The sequence below is a fragment of the Trichosurus vulpecula genome, chromosome 4, assembly GCF_011100635.1.
Source record: "Trichosurus vulpecula isolate mTriVul1 chromosome 4, mTriVul1.pri, whole genome shotgun sequence".
Classification (NCBI taxonomy): Eukaryota; Metazoa; Chordata; class Mammalia; order Diprotodontia; family Phalangeridae; genus Trichosurus; species Trichosurus vulpecula.
This window is the reverse complement of record NC_050576.1, coordinates 379295684-379322271: the sequence shown is the minus strand read 5'-3', so window position 1 is coordinate 379322271 and position 26588 is coordinate 379295684. Positions and strand designations below refer to the sequence as shown.

Genomic DNA, 26588 nt, shown 5'->3' with positions numbered 1-26588 from the left:
TCTCTAAATAACCAAATATACTTGTTTTTTTCACACTACTTTGTGGTTTTACACAGGAGCAGAAACATTTACTGTGTTTCTGTTTTATTTCCACACAAATACATTATCATTTTGAAGTAAAACGGTGTGAAAAAATAGGTATTGTGTATTTTCTTTATCATTGAAGGCATGGTACAACTTCTAAAAAGTTCAAAACCAAGTTAATTTCTTTATTCATTTCTGGGACCAACTTATCAAACATCAATTACTCCTTTAGATGAAAGTTTTGATATGCTAGCTTGATATAGTAGCCCATTCCTACTTAATCTTCATGTCCAACTTTGGCCAAGAGTCATTTTATTTTTTTCCCAACTATTTTTTTCATCTATTTTTGTTTTTCCTTGTTGGATTGTTAGTTCAAATTCTGTTGAGGATCAGCCATGGAAGTAATTGAGAAGATTCTGTAATATTTTGGGGCTTAGCATATAATATAAACTTAAAAAGGGAATATCTTGATTCATTTAAAGTCTATGAAGAACATCCTCCATGATGTTGGCAAACAACTTTACTTGAACACATTTCTGTTTTATGCTAAATGAGCATCATTGAACAAAAGCTACTTTTGATTCTTAGCAAATAAATTAGTGACAGCCTTTTCAATGGAACAAAGATTTAAAGATTATATTTCACACCATTAAGTTAAATGTAATTTATTAATCAACAGATAATAAACCTAGTGAGATTTTGCATGCTCTACATCTTTCAATCATTTGTATTATTATGAAAATATGATCAACAGGAGAGAATCATTTGGGAAAAAAAAACAAAACCAATTTTTTGCTTCCTTGTTTCTTTTATTTTTACCAATATATGTATAAATAATTTTTATAAAGATTTTGTATAAATGTTAAAAAAATGAAGATTATGGGATGGTGGTTATTGATGGCTTCTTTCTCATATGAGGATATATATGATCATGTATTTAGATATTTCCCCCTTCCTCAGCAATTTTATAAAATATATTATCTTTACCCAGATTTCCTAAGGGCAATTTCCTTTTCAGCATTATTGATTACAACATGGATTTCTTTAGTATGTACTTGGGATGGTGTAGCCACCCTTCATAGTTTTATGTTCTTAAATTCTGTATGCTTAATATCAATGAAATATTACTTAAATTTCAAGATTTTGTATCTTAAAACTACACTGACTCTTGTGACACTTTCTTTAATAGATAAAAAAATGTAAAGAGTTCTCCCACCAATTTTACTGATAAGGCTCTTGTACTAAGCTTAGTTGGCTTTTAAATCAAGCTTTCTCAAGATTTGCGTTAGCCTCCATTGTTTTCTTGCCATATCATAATGATATACGGCTTATAATATTTTGTCATTTTCCTTTAAATTGTCTTACAAATGAGTTTGTACCAAAAGAAGGTATTGGCTGTGGTTCACTTAACTTGAAAAGGATATCAAGTGGTTTATGGATAGAATTTTGACCTCATTTTAGTGACTATATCAGTCATATTTCTTTTTTTTAAGTGGTAATAATTATAGGCAATGTCTTTACTTCTTTTTCCCAATTCTATTATTTTTTAACATCAACAGCTTGTTTGAATAGGTCAAGTTAAAAAAAACTTTTTCTTCTACCTAGCAATTCTTCATCTTTCAGCCATTCCTCTAATATGTTGCTTTTTTATGTTTGCTCTAACGAGATTCTAGTTTGATGATGCTGAGCCAGCTGCTTCTGAAATGAATTTTACTTAAGAAAAACATTATTCCCTGGCAGTTAAAAGAGTCAGTTTCTTTCTTTTATTTTCTATGATCTTGTTCAGCACAAGAAAGTATTCTTACTATCAAATACCACCTTCTTTAGGAAGCTTTTCCCAATCAGCACCTGCTCTGCAGATTTAAATTCTTAGTGTTAATTGCCTTTGGCCTGGTGAGGCAAAATAACTTGCCCAAGGTCACAAAGCATTAGTATATCAGAGGAAGAACTTAAACCATATGAATTCTTGACAAGAGAGGCTTGGCTTTCTATTTACTGTGCCATTTTCCCTCTTATATTATATAAGTGTCAAATATTATTGCTCTCATTTTGCTCACCTGTAAAATGAGGAGGTTAGACTTGATTACTTCATATGGCCTCTTCTATATTTAAAAATATGATCCCATCATTTTGTAATCACTCCTGTAACTCCTTTGCTTCATTTTCTAAAGTCTCAGTATTTTTTTTTCCTTCAAGTCTCAGTACTCTTCTCTTTTTTATGCACTCTTCTTTGGTGCATTAATTCATTCCCATGACTTTAATTATCACTCTATTCAGATGATTAACAAATCTATATCTTCCACTCCTATGTCTCTCATGATTGTCACACTTTAATATTCAGCTGTTTCAAAAATACTGCCACATATATTTCCCACTGGCAATTCACACTCAACACATCCCAAGAAGAGCTTATTATTTTTCTCTGCTCAACTTGCTCTTCATTTTGAATTTACACTCTTTCTCTATGAGATAACTATTAACCCTGTATATTACATTGTACATTACATTATACATTGCATTATATTATATTTTAAAACCCTGAATTTGACTTTTCTATCTCACTTACTGTTATGAAGTTCTGGCAGGATTGGGGGTGGAGCCAAGATGGCAGTGTGAAAACAGGGACTTGCTTCAGCTCTTCCCCAAATCCCTCCAAATACCTGTAAAAAGTGACTCTAAACAAATTCTAGAACTACTGAACTCATAAAGTGACAGAGTGAAATAAGTCTTCAGCGAAAGATGGCCTGGATAGTTGCTGGGAAGGGTCTATCACATCATACTGGGAGCAGAGTACAGCCCAGTGTGAGCAGCGCCAGGACAGACCAGGCCTGAGCAGACTGGGCAGAGCAGGACTCAGGGCCCTGATTGCCTGAGCTGTGGAGATTGCCAGACTTCTCAACCCACAAATGACAAAGACAACAAGGAAAGTCAGTAGGGAAATTTTTGGACCTGGGTGAGAGAAGGGTGGCAGTCCAGCCCCAGCCCTGGAACAGCAGAAGTGGCTGCAGCAGCAGCAGCAGCACTGGCAGCAGCAACAGCAGTGGCTGCTTCTGGAGCTCCAGGCCCACAAAGAGTGAAGCAAAGCAAGTGGCTGATCAGAGCAGAAGTGCACGGATCCCTTTGGTGGAAGTGAGGCAGGATTCTCTTGCTTTGCCTTGCTTGGATCTGGGTCACAGTCTTGGTTGGTGGTCCTTGGGGAGAAAGAGCACTGGTGTGGCAGAGCCTATCATGGCTGCAGAGAGGGAGTCCTCATTTCAGTTACCTGGCAGAAAGGAGTGCTTGCACTCACAGACCAGAGCACAGGACAGGAGAGGAGTATCATACCACCTCAGAAGAGATGTAGGTCTGAAAACAGCAGTTCAAAACACCTGAAGCTTGGGACAGAGCACTCTCCACTCTAAAAGCAGTCATACCCTGAAAAAAGGCTCAAAAGTCAAGTAAATTGCTGGGGAAATAAGCAGGTAGTGTGAAAGGACTCAGACTATAGAATCTTACTTTGGTGGCAAAGAAGATCAAAACATGCAGCCAGAAGAATTCAACATAGTCAAAGATCCTACATCAAAAGCCTCCAAGAAAGATATGAATTGGGCTCAGGACATGGAAGAACTCAAAAAGGAGTTGGAAAATCAAGTAAGAGAAGTAGAGGAAAAATTGGGAAGATAAATGAGAATTATGCAAGAAAATCATGAAAAACAAGACAACAGCTTGCTAAAGGTGACCCAAAAATACTGAAGAAAATGACACCTTAAAATAGACTAACCTAAACTGCAAAAGGGGTCCAAAAAGCCAGAAGAAAATGCTTTCAAAAGGAGAATTAGCCAAATGGAAAAGGACTTCCCAAAGATCACTGAAGAAAATAATGCCTTAAAAATTAGAATGTAGCAAGTGGAAGCTAGTGACTTTATGAGAAATCAGGAAATTATAAAACAGAACCAAAGAATGAAAAAATGGAAGATGATGTGAAATATCTCATTGGAAAAACCACTGACCTGGAAAATAGATCCAGGAAAGATAATTTAAGAATTATTGGACTGGCTGGAAGTCATGATCAAAAAAAGAGCCTAGATATCATCTTTCAATAAATTATCAAGAAGTATTGCCCTGATATTCTAGAACCAAAGGGTAAAATAGAAATTGAAAGAATCCACTGATTGCCTCTTGAAATAGATCCCAAAAAGAAAACTCCTAGGAATATTGTAGCCAAATTTGAGAGTTCCCAGGTCAAGGAGAAAATACTGCAAGCAGCCAGAAAGAAACAATTTCAGTATTGTGGAAACATCATCAGAATAGCACAAGATCTAGCAACTTCTACCCTAAAGTATCAAAGGGCTTGGAATATGATATTCTGGAGATCAAAGGAGCTAGGATTAACACCAAGAATCACGTACCCAGCAAAACTGAGTATAATACTTAAGGGCAAAATACAGGCTTTCAATGAAATAGAGGACATTCAAGCATTCCTGATGAAAAGGCCAGAGCTGAATAGAAAATTTGATTATCAAGTATAAGAATCAAGAGAACTATGAAAAGCTAAACAGGAAAGATAAATCATAAGGGACTTAAGAAAGTTGAACTGTTTACATTCCTACATGGAAAGATGATATTTGTATCTCGTGAGACCTTTCTCAGTATTAGGATAGTTGAAGGGAATATATATACATATGCATATATGCATATATGCATATATACATATATATATATACATATATATATATATATATATATTTAGACAGAGGGCACAGGGTGAGTTGAATATGAAGGGATGATATCTAAAAATAAAATGAAGGGGTGAGTGAGGAATATATCGGTAAAAAAAGAAAGGGAGGGGCAAGTAGGTGGCAGAGTGAGTAGAGCACTGGCCCTGGAGTCTGCAGGACCTGAGATCAAATCCAGCCTCAGACAGTTGACATACATGGTAACTGTGTGACCTTGCGTAAGTCATTTAACCCCAAATGCCCTGCCCCCCAAAAAAGAAAAGAAAAAAGAAAGGGAAAGCTAGAATGGGGTAAATTGTCTCACATAAAAGTGGCAAGAAAAAGGGGGCAGAGCCAAGATAGTGGAAGGAAAGCAGGGACTTGCTTAAGCTCCCATCCAAATCCCTCCAAACTCCTGTAAAAATGGCTCTGAACAAATTCTAGAGCTGCAGAACCCATGAAATAGCAGAGGGAAACAGATATCCAGCCCAAGAGAACCTGGATGGTTGTGAGGAAGGGTCTATCTCACTGTGCTGAGAGCAGGAGGCAGCCCATCATGGGCTGTGCCAGGACAGACCAGACCCAGAGTCAGCCAGCTGGAACAGGCCTTGGGGCCATTAAACAGTGAGCTGTGGCAGTTACCAGACTTTTCAACCCACAAACGCCAAAGACCAGGTTAGGGGGAAACTACAGATTCCAGTTCAGAGCAGTCTGGCCACCAGGTCTGGGGGTGGAGGTGGTCATGCAGTGGTGGTGGTAGCAGGAGCAGGAAGCTTCTGAGGCTGCCTCCAGAGCTCCAGTGTCATCAGCTTCCCGAGTCCTTGGCTCACATGGTGAGAGAAATCTAGCAGCAGATCAGAGCAGGAATGCAAGGAGAGCTTTGTGGGCACAAAGGCAGATTCTCTTGCTGTGCCCTGCTTGAAGCTGAATTGTGGTCCTAGTTGGTGGTTCTTGGTGGAGGAGAAGCACTGCTGTGACAGAGCCTGAGGTGATGGTAGAATAGAAGTACCTCTGAAAACAGCAGTGCTTGGACCCTAAAACTTGGGACAAAGTACTCTCTACTCTAGAAGCAGTCATATTGTGACAAAAAGCACAAGGGTCAAGTACTTGGCTGGCAACATGAATAGGCAGTGAAAATGAACTCAGACTCAAACTCAGACCCAACTCAAACTCTAGATTCCTTTTTTGGTGACAAAGAAGATCAAATCATACAGCCAGAAGAAGTCAACAAAGTCAAAGAGCCTACATCAAAAGCCTCCAAGAAAGATATGAATTGGACTCAGGCCATGGAAGAGCTCAAAAAAGATTTGGAAAAGCAAGTAAGAGAAGTAGAGGAAAAATTGGGAAGAGAAATGAGAGTGATGTGAGAAAACCATGAAAAACAAGTCAATGATTTGCTAAAGGAGAGGCAAAAAATACTGAAGAAAATAACACCTTAAAGAATAGACTAACCCAAAGGGCAAAAGAGCTCCAAAAAGCCAATGAGGAGAAGAATTCCTTGAAAAGCAGAAGTAGCAAAATGAAAAAGGAGGTCCAAAAGACCACTAAAGAAAATACCACCTTAAAAATTAGATTGGAGCAAGTGGAAGCTAGGGACTTCATGAGAAACTAAGATATTTTAAAACATAACCAAAGGAATAAAAAAATGGAAGACAAGGTTAAATATCTCATTGGAAAATAGATCCAGGAGAGATAATTTAAAAATTATTGGACTACCTGAAAGCCATGATCAAAAAAGAGCCTGGACATCATCTTTCAAGAAATTATGAAGGAAAACTGCCCTGATATTCTAGAACCAGAAGGTAAACTAGAAATTGAAAGAATCCACTGATCGCCTCTTGAAAAAGATTCCCAGAAGAAAACTCCTAGGAATATTGTTGCCAAATTCCAGAGTTTCAGGTCAAGGAGAAAATACTGCAAGCAGCCAGAAAGAAACAATTTGAGTATTGTGGAAAACAACATTAGAAAAACACAAGATCTAGCAGCTTCTACATTAAGAGATCAAAGGGCTTGGAATATGATATTCTGGAGGTCAAAGGAGCTAGGATTAAAACCAAGCATCACTTACCCAGCAAAACTGAATATAGTGCTCCAAGGCAAAATATGGGCTTTCAATAAAATAGAGGACTTTCAAGCTTTCTCAATGAAAAGGCCAGAGCTGAATAGAAAATTTGCCTTTCAAATTCAAGAATCAAGAGAAACATGAAAAGGTAAACAAGAAAAAGAATTCATGTGGGACTTACTAAAGTTGAACTGTTATGTTTATATTCCTACATGGAAAGATGATGTGTATAATTCAAGAGACCTTTCTCAGTATAAGGGAGTTGAAGGCAATATAGACAGAGGGGACAGGATGAGTTGAATATGAAGCCATGATATCTTAAAAAAATGAAATAAATTTAAGGGGTGAGAGAGGAATATATTGAGAGAGGGAGAAAGGAAGAGATAGAATGGGGTAAATTATCTCACATAAAAGTGGCAAGAAAAAGCAGTTCTGGTGGAAGGGAAGAGGGGGCAGGTGAGGAGGAATGAGTGAATTTTACTCTCATAGGATTAAACTTGAGGAGGGAATAACATAAACACTCAATTGGGTATCTTACTCCACAGGAGAGTAAGGGGAAGGGTATAAAAAAGAGGCAATGATAGAAGAAAGGGCAGATGGGGAGGGAGGTAATCAAAAGAAAACACATTTGAAAAGGGACAGGGTCAAGGGAAGAAATTGAATAAAGGGGGACAGGATAGGATGGAAAGAAGTATAGTTAGCCTTTCACAACATAAGCATTGTGGAAGTGTTTTGCGTAATGATACATGTGTGATCCATTTTGAATTGCTTGCCTTCCTAGGGAGGGTGGGTGGGAAGGGAAGAGGGGAGAGAATTTGGAAGTTTTTTTCAAAGTCTTAAAAGCAGATGCTTAAAAAATTATTTTTTTGCATGCAGCTGGGAAACAAGATATATAGGGAACAGGGCATAGAAATCTGTCCTGCCCTACAAGAAATTAAGGGAAAAGGGGATGGGGGGGGGAATGGGCTGAAAGAGGGGAGGTCTGACTGGGGAATGAAGCAATCAGAATATATGCCATCTTGGAATGGGGGGAGGGTAGAAAATTTGTAACTCAAAATCTTGTGGAAATCAATGTTGAAAAGTAAAATATTAAATAAAATATATAAAAAAGAAATGAAAAAAGTGGCAAGAAAAAGCTATTATAATGGAAGGGAAGAGGGAGTAGGTGAAAGAGAATGAGTGGACCTTGTTCTCATCACATTTGATTTAAGGAGGGAATAACATACACATTCAATTAGGAATTTTACCCTACAAGAAAGTAGGGGGGAAGGGGATAAGAGGGGAGGATGACAGAAAGAAGGGCATATTGGGGGAGGAGATAGTCAAAAACAAACACTTTTGAAATGGGATTGGGTCAAAGAAAAAAATGAATAAAGGGGGACAGGATAGGTTGGAGGGAAATATAGCTAGTCTTTCAGAACATGACTGTTATGGAAGTGTTTTGCATGATGATACATGTATAACCTATATTGAATTGCTTGCCTTCTCAGGGAGGATGGGTGGGGAGGGAAGAAGGGGAGAATTTGTAACTCAAAATTCTAAAAACAAATGTTTTTAAAAATTGTTTTTACATGAAACTGGGAAGTAAGATATACAGGCAACAGGCTATAGAAATTTATCTTGCCTGACAATAAAGTAAGGGGAAAGAGGCTTGGGTGGGGAGTGGGTTGATAGAATGGAGGGCAGACTGGGGGAAATTGCAATCAGAAGATATGCCATCTCGGGTGGGGGGGGGTAAAGATGGAAAGAAAATTTGTAACTCAAAATCTTGTGGAAATGAATGTTGAAAATGAAAAATAAATTAAAAAAGAAGGCCTGTCAATTCAACCTCCTTCAACATCTCTTGTATTCACTCTCTCTGCCATGTTCTCATTGCCATTGCCCTTATATAAATCCATACCATCAGGTACTTACACTAATGCAATCTCATCTGCATATATCTTCCTGCATTTACTGCCTCTCCTTGTGAACTTACATTTTATGTTACTCCTTAAATAATTTCTTTTCTGCCTAGATTTTGTTATGCAACATTTTTATTTAATATTCTTCAGTGGTTCCCTGTTGCCTCCAGATTAAAGATGTAACTTCTTTCATTGACAATAAAAGTCCTACAAAATGTGAAACCGCCTTACATTTCCAACATCCTCTCTTATTACCTATGCTCTGTAGACACTATGCTTCAGCCAGCTGGATGGGTCTTTGTACTTCAAATATCTTCTATTATATGTTGCCTAAAAATGTTTCACTTCTCTAATGCTGAAATATTCTTTTCTATCCTTGTCTATACAATTCTTATTCATCGTTTGAACCCATACTTCATCTATATTCCTTCCACAGTCTTTCCTCATTGCTTCTTTATCTTCTCCCTCTGACTTTATCACATCCTTTTTGTAATTCTCTAATGCATTTTCTAGGTATTATCATTTGATACACATGCACACACACATACATACACAAACACAAACATATGTAGTATGTTTATATCTTAGAAGCTTACTGAAGGCAAAGACTTGGTTTCATATTTTAAATTTATAGTTCACTCATTGCCTAGGACAATGATCAGCATATAGCTTATAGTTATTACTTGATAAATATTTGCTAATGACAGCAACATCATCCCATTTACCTGGTTCAAAACTTTGGAGACATCTTTGACTTTTCTTTTTCCATTAATTCTCACACTCAACTAGTCCTTTGTACTCCCATTGATTCTGTCTTGGCATTATCTATTATGTGTTGTCTCCTTTACATTATTATTTCTCCCTTAGCCAATTCAGGACCTTGTTAACATTTTCCAAGAGTTTTTGAATCCCTTGCTAAGTGTTCTGTCCTTCACAGTCATTTCTCTCTTCAATCTATATTTCATACTGTAACTAGAATAATCTCTCTTTTTAATCTTCTTAATTGCATAACTCCCTGTTCAAAAAACTTAATTGGCTCCCATTTCCTACAAAATAAGAAATTGTATAGCATGACACCCAAAGTTCTCAGAATTTGCCCCCTCTCCAATAACTTTCTAGCTTTACCTGACATGAAATCCCTCTATGCTCTTCAGTTTTAAGCCAGAGTTATGTAGATATTTTCTCATTTTCATTCTTTTCTCTTTGGCTTATATGTGCCTGTTCATATTATCTTTCTACTTGAATAGATGATATCCTCCATGCCACTGTGTTCACCATAGCCTATGCCTGCTAATTTACCTTCTTTCTTCCTCCAAACAGCAACAGAAACAGGGCATTCATTCATAAACCCTTCCCTGATCCCTTCATCTAGAAATGATCTCTGCCCCTCAAATTGTTCATGCGATTTTATTTTAATATCCCCTATGCATTTATGATACTGTAATTATACACATACACACATATACATAAATCAATAAATATATAAACACAATATACCTACATCAACCAATATGTTAAAAAAAGTCTTAATTCTTGCACAGGCCTGGAAAAAAGGGAGGTGGTGGGAGAGCATGTAGAGAGGCTAGGTATTCGAGGCCAGGGACTCAAAGACAGCATGGAGGGCAAGGGCACCTCAGCGATGATCTTGGGGAAGGTTTTCTCCTCGGGGAAGTGAAAGATGAAGCTAAGAACGGCATTACAACTCTCAGTTGAATGATGTTGAAGGTGTTTATACAACTGACATACAAAGCTTTTCAGCTTTTACAGCTCAATAGGTGAAGTAAATGAGCAGGAGCTGAAGAAGGTCATCCCATACTGCAAAATTAACATTATTGGATGGTACAAATTCAGACGTAATTCAGACCAAGTGATGACATTTCAAGAGATGATTCTTCACAAAAATTTACAAAAACATCTTTCAAATCAGGGATTTGTTTTTCTGTTACTAAGCATAGGTACAGAAAGCTGCTGACCCATCGGTTGGATGGTGCATTATATAGACTTCAGAAAGGAGTTTTCCATGAAGTGCCTTTAGTGGTGACCAACTTAGGTATGTCATAGCTGCAGGGATATAAGACTGTGTTGAGTTCCTGTACATCCACTGCCTTTGGCCGAACAGTCCATGCACATGGGTCAGAATTTTGTAATGAAGATGGAACTTTAAAAGAAGTACAGAAGACAAGTGAACTACGTGATGCTAAACAAGACATATTAAAGGAAATATGTACTCAAGTATTATAGAGTGAGCAATTAGAAAAATTAATAAAGGATATAAATAGACTAAAAGAAGAACTTGCAGCAAATTAAGAAAGCAAAGTCTCTAATATCAGCAGTAAGAAGCCATGACCTGGAAACAGAAGAGAATAATGTCCTTCTCTGTCAAACTTTAGGAACATTTCCCCCAAGTTGTGGATTTTTTTCATTCATGTGTTTTTTGTTCAAAAGTCAGGCAGATTTCTATAAACTGCTGTAAAACTGACCATAAACTCCATCTGGTGAGTGAATCAACTCTGATGCTAAAAAGTCCTGATTTTCCAGAAGGTGATGAAACAAGATGTGGAGTTATGCATAAATCTCTTGACTTAGGGAATCAAGACCACTCAAGAAAGTGACTGTTAAAAATTCATAACCAGTGTCTTAAAAGAGATCATGAAAACAGTGGTTGGGAAATAGTACTCATAAGCAGTATAGATGAAGATGCTGAGAAATTGAAGGACAATATTGAATATCCTGATTCACCAAGTTTCTGAACCTTTCATACATTTTTTTCTAATTGTCTCTACTGACCAAAGGGCAACAGAGGGGAAAAATGTTTACTGTGCCTTAAAATACTAATTGGATAAGTTCTAATAATTTTCTAAAATATTGCTTTATATAAAATATTTTGGAAACCTGTTAAATCAGGAATGTGACAATATTTTTATTATAGTACTCAAGGAGTATGGCAAAAGTTACTAGTCATTTTGCAAGTTTAGTTTTTGTAAATAAAAGCTTTTACTGGAACTAAAAAAAAGTCTTAAATCTATTTTAATCTATTAAAGTGCATATATACAGAAATACAATATGTACATACATATATACTGCATTAATAAATTATATATGTGTACAGAGATTATGTTACATAAATGCATATACAAGTAGATAAATAAATACATGTGTAAATTTAGATGCAGATCTAGAGATCAAATAGATATGAACTTAGATGAACAGATACATTTAATAACTTTCAGTCATGTCTGTTTCTTTGTGACCCCACTGGTTTTCTTGCCAAAGATACTGGAGTAATTTGCCATTTTCTTCTCTAGCTCATTTTACAAATGAGAAAACTGAGGCAGAGAGTCACACAGGTAGTAAGTGTCCAAGGACAGATTAAAACTCAGGGCCTCGAGACTCCAGGTCTGACATGCTATCCACTGTGCCACCTAGTTACTCAAACATATATAAAGATAGATATCGATACAAGGATAATTCTTTCCATTTATTTTTTTTCTTTGTTATCCTTTGCATTTTATTTTATTCATTTAAAAACATCATTCCGAGAAGTGTTCATAGGCTTTACTGGACTGCCAAAAGGGTCTATGACACAAACAAAAGTTAAGAACCTCTGGTCTAATTGCATGAATGCTTTAGTTTTATGCAGCTTTGTATCCATTTCAAGGGCAGAACCATGTTTTATTCCTCTTTGTATTGTCATTTGGTATTTATTAAATGCATGCTGAATTAAACTGAATTTCCAAATGCACTGAAAGTATGCAACAATTCAAGTAAATGTGAATTTCTGATATCATATATGTCACAGTGTATTTATTAAGTTTATGTGATTTTGAATTTTATTTTTATCATCTGTAATAGAAGACCATAGAAGTCTTCAAGGAAGCATTTATAATGTCTGTGCTTTGTCCTGTTTCTAAATGCAAAGAACTCATGTCTTGAAGTTCAAAGCCTTAATGTTGATGATGTATTTGGGGGTAAAAAGAAAAGGAAAAGAAAGTTCTGGAGTTTTACCAAGCCAAGAACCTACAAAAAACAGTATCAGACATTTGTTAAACTAGTAACATGGGTAGCTATGCACATCTCTGTATCTTATAGAATTATTTTATGCTTATTAGATGTCCCAGGAGATCAAAACACTTTACTGAAATTACCCATTAAAGCTCATAACTGTTTTTTTAATCACATGCAAAAATTGTATGTTCAACAGTAGAGACAAATGGAAAACTTTAATCTTTTTCCCCCAACATTAATACAATATTGGGGATTTAGTCCTATCTAAACCATGTTTAGAATGGGGCCCTAAAAATACTGTCAGAAAACATTTACTGAGCTTCTGCTCTGCTCAGTGACCTATGCTAAACATTACATTGTATGCACTATTTGAATGACATTTTTAGTTTTTTTTCTCCAAGATCTCTAATGATTGGAGAAAGATTTTATTTCTTTTCTAGTACAAAAAAAAGTATTCCATTGCTTACCGAATGGGTATAGTACTAAATTTTAAGTAGGTTTGCAGTTTTCATTGTGTTGACATGCTCCATTCAAGCATAGTGAATACCTTTACAACTACTTAATTCTGCTTTTATTTTTCCTGTAAATGATCTTTTGTACCCAAATATTTCATTATAAATCTCTTTAATAGGCAAACTTCCAGATATTTTGTGCAAGTTGTACATATTTTGAATGGAATTTAGCCCATTTTCCTTACTTTTTCTAGTACTTTGTAGCAATGCTATTTTTCTGTAAGTATTTTCTATTTTACTTTATAGGCATGGATAGAACATAGGCTAGACATACTGGTACACTGAGGTAGAACATTACAATTGATAGCCAAAAGGAAATGCCTTCCTTTTGAGCAAGAGGAAAAACCAATTGTAAAGCTTTGCTTGCCACTTCAACCCATGTATACTATGTCTTCCTTTCTTATTGAAAATATTAATCACTTAAATTGCTTTTTATGCTGTTTCTTTAGGGTTTACTAAGAACACAAGATGCCTGTGAAATGGAAAATTTTAGATTTTCTCATTTGATGTTTTTGTGTTTTCTCATTTTGTGTTTTTTATGATAGATGTTTTGGCTAGTATTCTTAGAACTATGTCAATTATAATGACACAGATGGAATCCTTATTTCCAGGTTATCTGTATCAAAAGCAATGAAAGCATTTGTAATCAGAGATATATTTTTTGTTTGTTTCAAATGTATATTCTGACCATGTTGGTAAAGGACTTTTTCGTGCTCATGATATTTCATGTTTTTACTATAAAAGTGTGCTTCATTCTCTTGAAGAATTTTTCAACATCTGTTTAAATCATCCTATAGGTATTTTATTTTTATTATTCATATAATTAATTTAAAAGTTTTTTTGCTTAATGTTAAACAGTCTTTACATCCCTAATATGAATTTAGCTTCTGAATCTTGAATTTTGTCTGTATATATTAATTCTGTCTCCTTGAGAAAAACTTTGTATGTTTTCATCAATATGCATGAGATAGCTAGGTGGTTTAGAGCATAGAGCCTTGGACTGGGGTGAGGAAGTATTTGAGTTCACAACTAACCGCAGACACTTGTTAGCTATGTAACCCTCATCACATCACTCAGCCTTTCTATACCACAGTTCCCTCATCTATAAAATGGGGATGCTAATAAGACCTCCCTAGCAGAGAAATTGTTGTGAAACTACTATAATATGTGCAAAGTGCTTTGCACTATATAAAAATGGTAACTGCTGTTATTTTTTACCCTGTAGTTCTCTTTATATGCTTTCTTTTTCTTTGGCTTGGATATGCTAATTATATTTGTTCCATAAAAGGCGTTTATTGGAATACTTTCTACCTCTTGTTTTAAATATGTTTCTTATATGTAGCAAATCATTGCATTTTATGTCTCTATATATTCCTCTAGTCTTATTTCATTTTAATGGTAGAATTTAATTTAGTTACATTGAGGGATATAATTGTTAGTTTTGTGCCTTTCTTCAAATCTATTTGTTTTATATATACATACACACACACACACACACACACACACACACACACACACACACACACATATATATATATATATATATATCACATACATGCATGTATACATAAATATAAACATACACACCAGGGGGCTCTATATTGTTATTTGCCTTTTTACCCATCATATATACTTTCTGGTATCATGCCATCCTCCTTCTGAATCCATGGTCTTTATAAAACTCTCCAAATTGTACCCCCTCACTGGTTTTGACCCTTTCTGACCTTGGCGAGAGCTAGTACTGACATGTATAGCCCCATCTTGTAAAAGTTGATTTTCTGAAATGCTCTCACCTTTCTCCAAATATCTTTGTTTCACACTCTTTCATATTATTCTCTTTTGGTTTGATAAAGCAGAAGCTTTAGGATTTGCTAAAGCCAGTTCAAACTGATTTGAAAGAGTCAATTGTAAAATTTTCAATGTGAGTGTTTCCATCTCAGAAATTGGAAAATATTACAAATCAATCATTCTGGGAGGGGGGAAGATCCATGATATAATTTTAATATAAATTTTAATTATTATTAATTAATTAATATTAATTTGATTTTAAATAATTTCTCCATCATATTCTTAAGTCTAGACCATCAACTAAACAAAGAATTAAGCATCTATTTAGCATTTGCTGGTTACTGAAATACAAATTCTCACACTGAGAATTTAACTATAGGGTCTTGAGCTGGGGATGAATAGCATGTCCTTGCTAATAGATGTATATATCTTTTCCTGACAGAATATAAGTTCTTTGAGTATAAGGACTATTTCATTTTTTATTTCCTTTTGTATTTTCAGTTTCTAGTGTGATATCCAACGCATAGTAGGTGCTTAAGAAATGCTTGTCAGTTAATCGATTTAATTTTCACCTTCTGGAATCAGTTTTGCTCATGATGAAACCAGGATTTAAAGAAGTTACATGATTTGCCTAAGGTATTAAGTGCCAGATACTGGACTTCAAATTTTCTAGCTCCAACTTCAGTTCTTTTTCATACTATCATGTTTTACTTATACATAGAATTTATGAATAAAGTACATGTTGAGTTAAATGCCCTCTGAATAGGGAGGTAAAGAGTCTGCCAATAGTGGCACATAAGGGGATCTGAAATGTGAGGTGAAAAGCAGTCATTCCCCTATATAAAATGACTCTAGCTATATAAAGGGGCAACTAGGTGGTGCAGGGGATAGAGTGCCAGGCCTGAAGTCAGGAAGACTCATCTTCCTAAATTTAAATCTGGCCTCAGGCACTTACTGGATGTATGAACCTGGTCAAGTTATTTAACCCTATTTGCCTCAGTTCCCTCATCTATAAAATGAGCTAAAGAAGGAAATGGCAAACCACTCCAGTATCTTTAGAAAGAAAATACCAAATGAGGTCACAATGAATTGGACATGACTGAAAATGACTGAACAGCAACAAACACATTATATAAGACAATTCTGGTTACAGAAACCTGGGAGAAGTCTGCAGTGTAGGGGCAGGGATTCAGTTGTTTAACATGAAGTGAGATTGAAGAACAATAGGTATGGCTTCTGGTTGTTCAATGACAGCTATTTTCCTATTTAACTGCCAAATGTTGGAACATCTTTTCCCATCTCTTCCATTGCAAAAGTTGTTATTTTTCTCTCACTGAAGTGAAGAACTCACTTGCTGGGAATACTACTGGGAGTGACAAAAGAATGGGACCGAGTAGGACTAAAGAGAAATATGAAAGCTTTGTCTTATCTATAATTTGGAATCTTAGAACACATACAGTTTCTCTCCTTTCTCAAAAAGGGAGGGATAGAGAGGGCGAGATAGAAGGGACAGATAGAAACTCTATCCAATTCAGTATTTAATGAATACTCATGTTATCATAAAATAAGACATGGACTTCCTTCATTTCACTGAACTTAGAAACAAAATGAGAAAATCTCACAGAAGGTCTAAGAGGGAGTTGAAATGTTGTATGGTACAGTACCTAGCTTCCCTGTGAAATGAAAGCTATATTATTTGTTACCTTTTCATCTCTTCATGTCTCTGCCAGCTGTGGAGACATGTCAGATGCCATTATTCTGTGATATTTACTGTTTCCTCCAATTGCTAACCTGTTGTTGACAGTAATCATAAGTTGATGGAGGGGCCTACACAGGTGTTCCATGAGAGTTGGCAATATTGTGATATAGTATGTGACAGTTTTAGTATTACATCCTATAGGATGATACATCATAGAATAATATTTCAGAAAATCCCAGGTCTTTCAGCAGAAACATAATTGGTATTCAGCTAATAACATTTCCAGATGGTACAGTGGGTAAGTTGGGGTCTTAGAAAAAGAAGAAGACTAGGCTAAGACAGTGAGACCAGAATAAAATGTGAAAGGAAGAAAAGAAAATGATCCAGGGAAGCCTATGAAGGTACAAAACCATTTTCAAGACTACCTTTCCTGCAGATTGGCAATAGCGTGGAGGTAAGCACAAGGAACATTGGTTAGAGTGATAGAATAATTTCCATTATTTTGATAAAGTGAAAGTATATCTCAAAACATTTTACTTAGAATATGTTGGTATAGGGCAGGACTTTCAGTATGAGAATAAACTTTAGAGATGGGAAAAAGAACATTTTCATACTCCTACTCCTACCACAGGGTGCAGGACAGACAAACAGTTCTCTAGAAATGAAGGCAGTACATTCTGAGCAATGTCCAAGAACACTTTGTCTTCTCCAAGAGTGAAATCTTTGTTTGTAGCTAAGCAGGAGCCAATGGATTTGCTGGTACAAAGGACCCATTTGTCATTGTTGAATAGCATCTAATTTTACTAACCGATTTTTCCTTTACCCAAGAAGTCTCTAGTCTTCCTTGTTCATTGACCAACTTGTCATTTCTTCTTGAAGATTCAGTGCATTTACAGTAATAGAGGGCATGACCTTTTAAAGTAGGAGGACTCTCAGTAATTACAGTGCTTCCTTGATAACCTAGCACATGACACTTACAAGATGCAGTTTCCAAACTTCCAAGCAAATATTTAACAAGTAAATATGGTATGACACTTACAAGCTAATATTTCATCCATGAAAGATTCTTCATGTTTTGGAAATGAAAAAGTAAGAAAAAATAGCTTATATACCTTATAATCTCTAGCAGCAATGTTTATTTTTAATTTTTCACACTGGCATGCTCAAATAGTCTCTCTAAGAGAATAACAGAATGTTTATTCACATATTTGGTAGAAAGTTTCTGAAATTTGATGCTTTGTCCTCTTCAAAGTACAATGGTCTGCTCATAGACATTAGCTACAGATCTCTTTTCAGTGGAAAAGATTGAGCTCCCCTTCTTATCTTTCACATGGCCAGGTAAGAACTGTGAATATGTAAGTTGGTTTGGTTTATTTATAGAAATATTTCTATAGTGAAGTCAGTCTGGAGCAGAAGTCTCTTGGATGTTTAGACTCACTTTGCTTTTACTGCCACTTAAGAGTGATAATAATTTTAGATAAGGGGTTTTACTGTAGAGGTCAGAACACTTTACATATTTCTCATTCATCTTCTCAACATCCCTGCGTGGTAGGTAGAGAGAAAGTTTCCAATTTCACAAGTATGTGAAAAATGTCTCATTTTGTTGATAAGGCACATAGAGGTTCTTTCAAGGAACCCAGAGCAGATCAGTTTTCAAGGCAGGAATAGGAGTCTGGCACAAGGCCCCTGAATCTCTGATCCTCCTACTGAAGCATATTCTAATTGGAGTTTGCATTAAGTACCTTCCTTTGAATCAGAGCCTGTAAGAACCAGTTTAGCTATTTTGACTGGCTGGAGAGATAATTTGAGCAGTTTTTTTGTTTGTTTTTAAATAAAATCACCATTAGATACAGATAAACGAGTTGAGGGAAGACATTAAAACAGGGCCACTTGGTTATATTTCCCTGGTTTGTTGTGCCCATGAAGAAAGAGTGCAGTCCTTTTCAACATGGGCATAAAGGAGAATCAATAGGATTGAAGTGAGCAACCAAGTGCCCTGAACTTCTGGAAGAAATGGTCAGGATCTACTTGTCTAAGAAAGAGGAGAATGGAATACAACACTTAGTTCTTGTGAATTCATAAGATGTTTTAATATTAATAAAAAGAGAATGAAGCACATTTTTTTCTCTAGCATGGAGAGATTGATTTTCAACCTGATAAAGGTAAAATGCACATTTTTATACAAACACATGCCTATATGTATATGTATATGTCTCTATATATGTACACATATGTATGTATATATGTATATACACATACACAAAGAAAGAGAGAGAAATAGTTAAGCGGCGATTGAATCAGCTCATTGGGATGTCCCAGCACTCCAAGAGATGCTGGATCCACATCAGATCAGTACAATCAAGGGATGGATATGCCAATAGGTTAGGAAGGTCTCTTGGCCCCTTTGGGAATTTTTACCATGAAGGTTAAAATGGCCTTACATGGGCTAGGCCTGGGACAGGAATGGGATTGATTGGATCTACCAATTGAATCTAAATCTATAGATAAAGAATTAATTAAATGATTATGACTTGAAGGAAGGTCTGTAGTGTCATGATCCAAGCTTAAATCTTTGGTTATAGAACATTTAACAATATTCTCAAAGATTTAGGATATATGATGAAAACACTACTAATCAGATTTTCCTATGGCATGAAATTAGGATGTGGGAAGGCAAAATTGGAATTCTCAAAACTCCAATATTTTAAAAAATGGATAAACCTCAAGATTTAAAAAATTGTAAAATACATTTCAAAGTCTGAAATATACCTAAAGAAATATATTATTAAATATAATATAATATTTTTGCAGGTGATGTGGAAAAGCTTTAGGGACAATACTAAAAAAATGAAAAAAAAGGCATTAAAATGTAAATATTTGCTTATAACATCTTTAAGAGTAGTGGAGTGTAAAGAAAATATTATTTTATTTTATTTTATGCCTTATAGTGATTAGCTATATCATACTTTGGAAAGTATAAAACTGATCTAACATTATGATCATAGGGGTAGGCCTAAACGGGACATTACAGGTCATCTAGTGCAACCTCTTCATTTATAGATGGTGAAAGTAAGGCCAGGTGAGATGAAGAGACTTGCCCAGGGTCACACAGGGAGTACATCATATTGTTTTGATTTGCACCTAAATGTTTTGATTCCATTTTAAAGATTAGGAAAAAAAAATACCTCACTGTATAATAAAACTAAAGCTGCTGATTTGACTGGAGAAAAGAATTAGTAGAATTGGCAAGATGGAAACATTTTTATAATGAGTTCAAGGGAAGGGAAATATGTGTTTGAATTTGAGTACTGAAAAAAATTTCCTCTATACTGAAAAATACACATGCAGTAAATTACTTTATATGAATACATACATTTCCATTATAAACTGCTTTCCTTAAAACTCTTTCAAAATTATAAAACAGATTACTTTTAAAATGATCCTACTCATCTGTTCTTCTTTCTGAACTATTTTCTGTTCCTTAAAAAAAGTTTCAATGCCTTTTTTTGCATACAGTTATCCCCATCTCCCCATCCAACCCCTGCCCCCATTAAAAACTTAGAGGGGGTGAGTCTTTAACAAATAAGCATAGTCAAACAAGATAAACCCACAAATCTGTCTCGTTCAAAAAAGCTATGACCCTTTCTGCATTGAGTCCACCATCTTTCTGTCAAGAGGTGGGTAAAACCTGTGATTAGAGCTCTTCTGCAGTCATGATTGGTCATTTAATTTATTAGAATTCTTAAGTAATTCAATGTTATTTCCTGACCATGTTGTCATCCTTATAAAGAATGTTTTTCCTGGTTCTATTCACTTTATATCAATTCATGTAACATCACTTCTTTCTTCTTCCAGGAATTTTTGCTTGGGTTGTGTCCAAATTTCGTTTTTCTTTGAGGCTTTGGTTGTAGCTGTAATCACATCTTTGCCTTTCTTTGAGTTTGTGTCTTGGTCTTTCCTGCCACCATAGTAATGTTTTATGGTCGAGTTCTTTTTGTCCTTGTTTGCTCATTTTTTTCAGACTATTTCTTGACTTTGAATTTTATGTGAAAGTTGGGTTCTGCTCATCTGGAAGTAGGGTGGCACAGTCCCAAACTTTAGGCTCTTTCATGCTATAGATTTCACAGCTACTTCTCGAAGTCTGCAAGTTTTTGTTGCTTCCAATGTGGTGTGATTCAAGGAGAGGTGTTGCCACTGCTTTCCTGGTCTGCACTCTGATCTTCACCCAGCAAAGTCCCCTGTTCCCTTGCAATCACAAATAGTAGAGCTCTTCTAAGACCTGGGATTGTGACCCAGGTCCCTGCTTCCTTGCGACTGACCATAAACACTCCCCTATGCCCTGGAATTATGGCCCAGAGCTATGGGCAAGAGACTTGTCAACCAGCTCTAGATTCTGCACCCAGTGCCAGCAAAGGATCCCCTGTAATCTCTTTCTGATCAGTTGTCTGATCCCCTTCTCATATCTGAGGTGACAGCACCTGATGCTGCTGCAGCCACCTCCAAGGACCACTGCTGAGGTTATCCATCCCCCATCCCAGTGTCACTGAACTCCCTTGCCAAACTCCTAACTTGTCTTAGGCTGGGAATGCCTCACCATGGCCTTTTGTTTTCTCTTCCACTCCACAATTCAATTTGACGTATTATTTTAAATTTGTTTGGTGGGGAATGCTGAGAGAGCTCAGCTAGATTGTAGCCTCCTCTACTCTGCCATCTTGGCTTCACCACTCTCTAATACACATTTAGACTCCATTTTTGCTATACTGGATGGGTCTTTTATTCCTTACATTTAACTCAACAAAATAGGTATTTAATTGTCACTTTGTTCAACAATTTCTTTTAAACAAAGATGATGCTACTGACTAATCAAAGTCATATTTTAGGTTTTTTTCTGTAGTATTGATGAATTAATGTTTAGTCCTTCCCTTGTGATCACCTCTTTGCAAATGCCAGGATTAAGAGAATAGTATCTGTCACTCTATCTATCCATCTATTTATCCATCTACGTATCTATGTATCTATGTATCTATGTATCTATCTATCTATCTATCTATCTATCTATCTATCTATCTGGCTGTCGATCTGTCTGTCTGTCTGTCCATCTGCCTGCCTGTCTGTCCGTCCGTCCATCCATCCATCTGTCTGTCTATCTATCTGACCTGTCTGTCTTTCTATCTGTTTCTCAATCTGTAAGAGAGTGTAGAATGACCACTGTATTTGGAGTCAGACCATCTAGCTTTAACCTAAGGCTTTGCTACTTACTTCCTGAAAAACATTGTACAAATAATTTGACTTCTCTGAACCTCTGTTCCTTCATCTATAAAATTAGAGGATGAGATGAGTTTGCTTCTAAAGACCTTTAAATCTAGAAACATATGATCTTTTTAAAATTTTTTTCTGTCTACCCATGTAAAAAGCTATCTTCCCCCTGATGAATATCTTGCATTTATATAACACTTGTTTGTAAAGCTCTTTAAAAATGGAGGCAGGTACTATTATTATTTATCCCCATTTCACAGATGAAGAAACTAAAGCAGGCAACCATTAAGTGGCATACACAGAATTTAAATTCAAGTCTTCCTGATTCTAGACCCAGTGTTCTACTCACTGCACCACCTAACTTCCTCTATGCACTCACTTAATTCTTCCTTCAAGATTAATGTGATCTTAATTACTGTATTAACCTGTTGTGTATTCCCTAGAATTAGTGAGAAAATGAATATTTCTTTCTAATAGCATTCTGTCAGACCCCATATTCCTGTTGCGATTTGGCTTTACACAGAGGATGTTCTTTCTTGTCTCATCGATTGAGAAGTATACGCATATTCTCTCACCCTTGCTCATGTCATGACTACTGAATGATTTTGAAGTTTCATGTGCATCAGCAACACACAATGAAAGTCTCAGAGCCTGATGAGGCTTCTACTCCTGCTTCATTCCATGTTATTCATGTTTCATCTTGATGATGCTCAAAAATATATTTCAAAATCTCATTTTAGTACAATTAATTTGTATTAACTTCCAAGTTATTTCCCTCAACAAGTCATTTGATGAAATTCACCAGAGTTTAAGAAGTTTTTTCTTTTTTTCTGGCAAATACTAACTCTGAGAACTAACTTTCTTAAATATTTTCAGGTTACAAAGAAAGAGACCAAACACCAAGTCATTTAAAGATTTATAGATCAATGAAACTTCATCCAGATATGAATATTATTCAGGTCAGCACACTTAATGAAAATAAAATCATCATTTTTGGTAAAAAAAAATTTTTTATTTTATTTGTTTACTTATTTGTTTTGTTTGTTTATTTGCTTGTTTGTTTTTTGTACACATAGATTTAGAACTGGAGAAGACCTTAAAGTTCAAACTTTTCATTTCACCAAGTGAAAGGACTGAGAAAAACACAGCCAGAGTTTGGCTGCCTAGAAGATAGGGACTTTCAGCAAGTTATTTTAATAGTACAGATCTGACATGAAAGTGAAATATGTATTTAATTTAATTTAATTTTTAAAAAATCATTTTTAAGTCATTAGAGAAACAGTTTTGAGGCCTGGGAGTTTTATAACAAAATGAAGTTAGTAGCCTTCTTAAGAAACTTTGGCATGGTGTGGCAGGTGTGAAAAGCCTCTGGACCAGGAGAACTTCTGCAAAGAACATTAGCTCTAAATTACTAATAAAAAACAGATTTTGGGAGTAGTAGGACTGGTAAGGGAATTCATATTTCTAGTCCATGCATTATTGTTCACTTAGAGGTATTGTGTAGGGTAATAGCAAAGAGATATAAAGAGGAAGGGAAAGGCTAGCCACATTAACATCTAACAAAAGAGCATGTTAAAAGTTTGAGGCACAACACCCAACGGGCCTGGAATCTGGATGACCGCCTGCTTGATCTAATCCCAGAATGTAAAGAATGAAAGGCAGTTGACAGAAGCATGTAATTTTATGTCTGTTTTTTTTTAATTGGCCAAGCTTCTACAGTCTTTCCTGTGAGCTATTCAGAGGCAGTTTCCATTAGTTGGGTCAATATGTTGATATTCTTGCTGCAAAAGCTGAGACAAACCACATAGCATCTAATCTGATAGCTTTTTCTCTTTCTCTCATCTGGGTCACAATATTTCCTCTCCCAACTCTTTCATTTCAAAGAAAAAGGATATATCTGAAAATTTGGAAGAAGAATAAGGGTAAATGTGTGTTGGGCTGGAGGGGTAGCTAGGTGGCAGAGTGGATCTAGTACTGGGCTTGGAATCATCTTTATGAGTTCCAATCTGACCTCAGATATCCTGGATAAGTCACATCACTCTGTTTGCCTCAGTTTCTTATCTGTAAAATGAGCTCGAGAAGGAATAGCAAATAGCTTCAGTATCATTGCCAAGAAACACTCAAATTGGGTCATGAAGAGTCAAAGATGGCTGAAGAAAAACAAAATTGCGTATGTGTATGTATTTTTTGTTTGTTTCAGTCATGTCCAACTCTTTATGACCCCATTTGGGGTTTTCTTGGCAAAAATAATGGGATGGTTTACCATTTCCTTTTTCTGCTCATTTCACAGATGAGGAATTGAGGGAAAAAGGGTTAAGTGACTTGCCCAGGGTTATAGAGGTAGTAAGTGTCTGAGGGGTATGTATGTTTGTGTGTGTGTATACAGTTATTCCTCTCACATCATGACTTTTCTCATCACAGTTTCGATATATCATGGATTGGCATAAGAAATTAAATGGGAATTTTGGGATAGTTTGAACAAGCATTTATAAAGGCCAACAGACAACACAGAAAAAGTTTAGCAACTCAGAAATGCATAAAATGTATGTATGGTTTTGTATATCAATCCAAATTTTATAACAAGGGACTATAAATGCTCCATAAAAGAAAAAAATCAGACTTTTTCTCTGATATAAAGGAAGGACCAAAAAATTTTACACAAATTGTCCAGATCCTGGGGTTGGTGGTAGTGGAGAGTGCAGAGGGGTACAAGTGGATGTCCCTAACCCCTATGCTGCAGAAGGAATAATCCCTTATAAAGATATACATAAATAGATATAGATATATACACACATACACATATATGTATATATACATACATATATATGTGTGTATACATATATATACATATATATGTATATACACCCACACAAATACACACACAACACAAACATACACATATTATATATAATAGAAGTATGTACATGTATATATACTATATTCATATGTGCGCATGCATACATAAATTTATTTCATATACTATGTATACGTTGCATATTTATAATCTGAGGAAGAATGTGGGGAAAACTATATCAATATCTAGATATTCAGATAGCTACAATTTTTATACACAGAGAAAAAGAGAAACAGAGATAGAGAGACAGAGATAAAGACAGTGCAAGAGACAGAGAGATCAGATCAGGTAGTTTAAGAAATCTACTAGATACTTGCAGGTTGGATTGGTGTCACGTAAGCAGTCATCTGACCTAGGTGGAAGCTTGTGTTGATGTGGGTAATACATTACATTGCTGGTAAGAAAAAAAGGTTCATTATTCACAGCAGATGTAGGCAGAAAGAATTGTCTACCATCTGAATAAAATTTACCATATTTCAATGCATAATTATGGATTTTATGCCAATTTTTTTTGAAAATGTAAGGTATGACCATTATGTGAATTTGTTTTCCGACTATGTTGGTATTACTTAAAAGTCACTTATTACTAAACTTTCTTTGGTGCAAGATGAGGATGCACGGAATACTCATGAATATATGTTAAAATTGAATATTGACAATGCACTTGTGCTAAGCATTCTACTTTCCCCTCAGGAGAGATAAATGGGTCTCCATATGCAACTGGTAAATACATTGCTGCTCTGTCTACCTTTTAAGCCGTATGGCTAACAGAATTATACCATACAACGATTATGTGATGAAGGATTATAAACTAATTTTTGGACTGAAAAAACAGGGTGCTATGATTATGCAGTGGTGACGATTATGCAGTGAAATACAGTAGATTGATGACTCTTTGCATTCTTTCTAGTACATTGACCCTATGTCAAATTAAGGTTGTCATTCTGAAGTTAATCTTGGAGTTGCCTTATTAACTTTTTTGCGCTTTACATAAGACAGAAATTCCCTCTTCCAGAAACTGACTTTTATTTTTTTTAAATTAAATCAGTTTAATAGAGCACTGACCCTGGAGTCAGGAGGACCTGAAATCAAATCCAGCCTCAGACACTTGACACACACTAGCTGTGTGACCTTGGGCAAGTCACTTAATCCCAATTGCCTTGCCTTTGCCCCAACAAAAAAATCAAATCAATTTGAGGAATTCAGATATATTCCTGTTATCTTTGAAGATATTCTGTAGCATTTCACAAACAATGTTAAATTAAATGTAATGTTTGAGAAGTGAAAAGTAGTTTCCATACACACTCCAATTAAAGTATCATTTCATTGGTTAAGACTGAGATCTCAAAAATTAAAGCAGCAAAAAGGAAAAAAAAAAAGAATGGCAAACTTATTATCATTCAGAGTTGTAAATAGGGCAGTACAGATGGGGATTGGTATCAAGTACCAATATCTTGGGAAATATAAATTCTTCCCTCATAAGATATGTATATCAAGGACCTCATGTCTCATAGCAGGACTGAGGGAATTTTTTTTTAAATCTTCCTAGTTCTTAGTCTACTTCACATACTCTCTTCTAGATAAAATGTCTGACTTGCTTTCTTTTTGTCTTATGAACTGCACACCACATCTCATTTTCCATTTTTTTGCTCTTGCTGGGCTCATATTCATGTCATTAATGTTCTCTCTCCTCATCTGGCCCTCATGGAATCCTGTAATTCTTACAAAATTCACCTCAAGCAGCAGCTTATACAACTCTTCAGGTTATTTTGTGTTTGCTTGTTTGTGGCTTG

General features: G+C 35.7%; 1 pseudogene; it reads left to right on the top strand.

Annotated features, from left to right (window-relative positions):
• Positions 1-419: 419 nt before the first annotated feature.
• The window catches only part of LOC118847289, a 34811-nt pseudogene continuing 8642 nt past the window's right edge, over positions 420-26588 (top strand).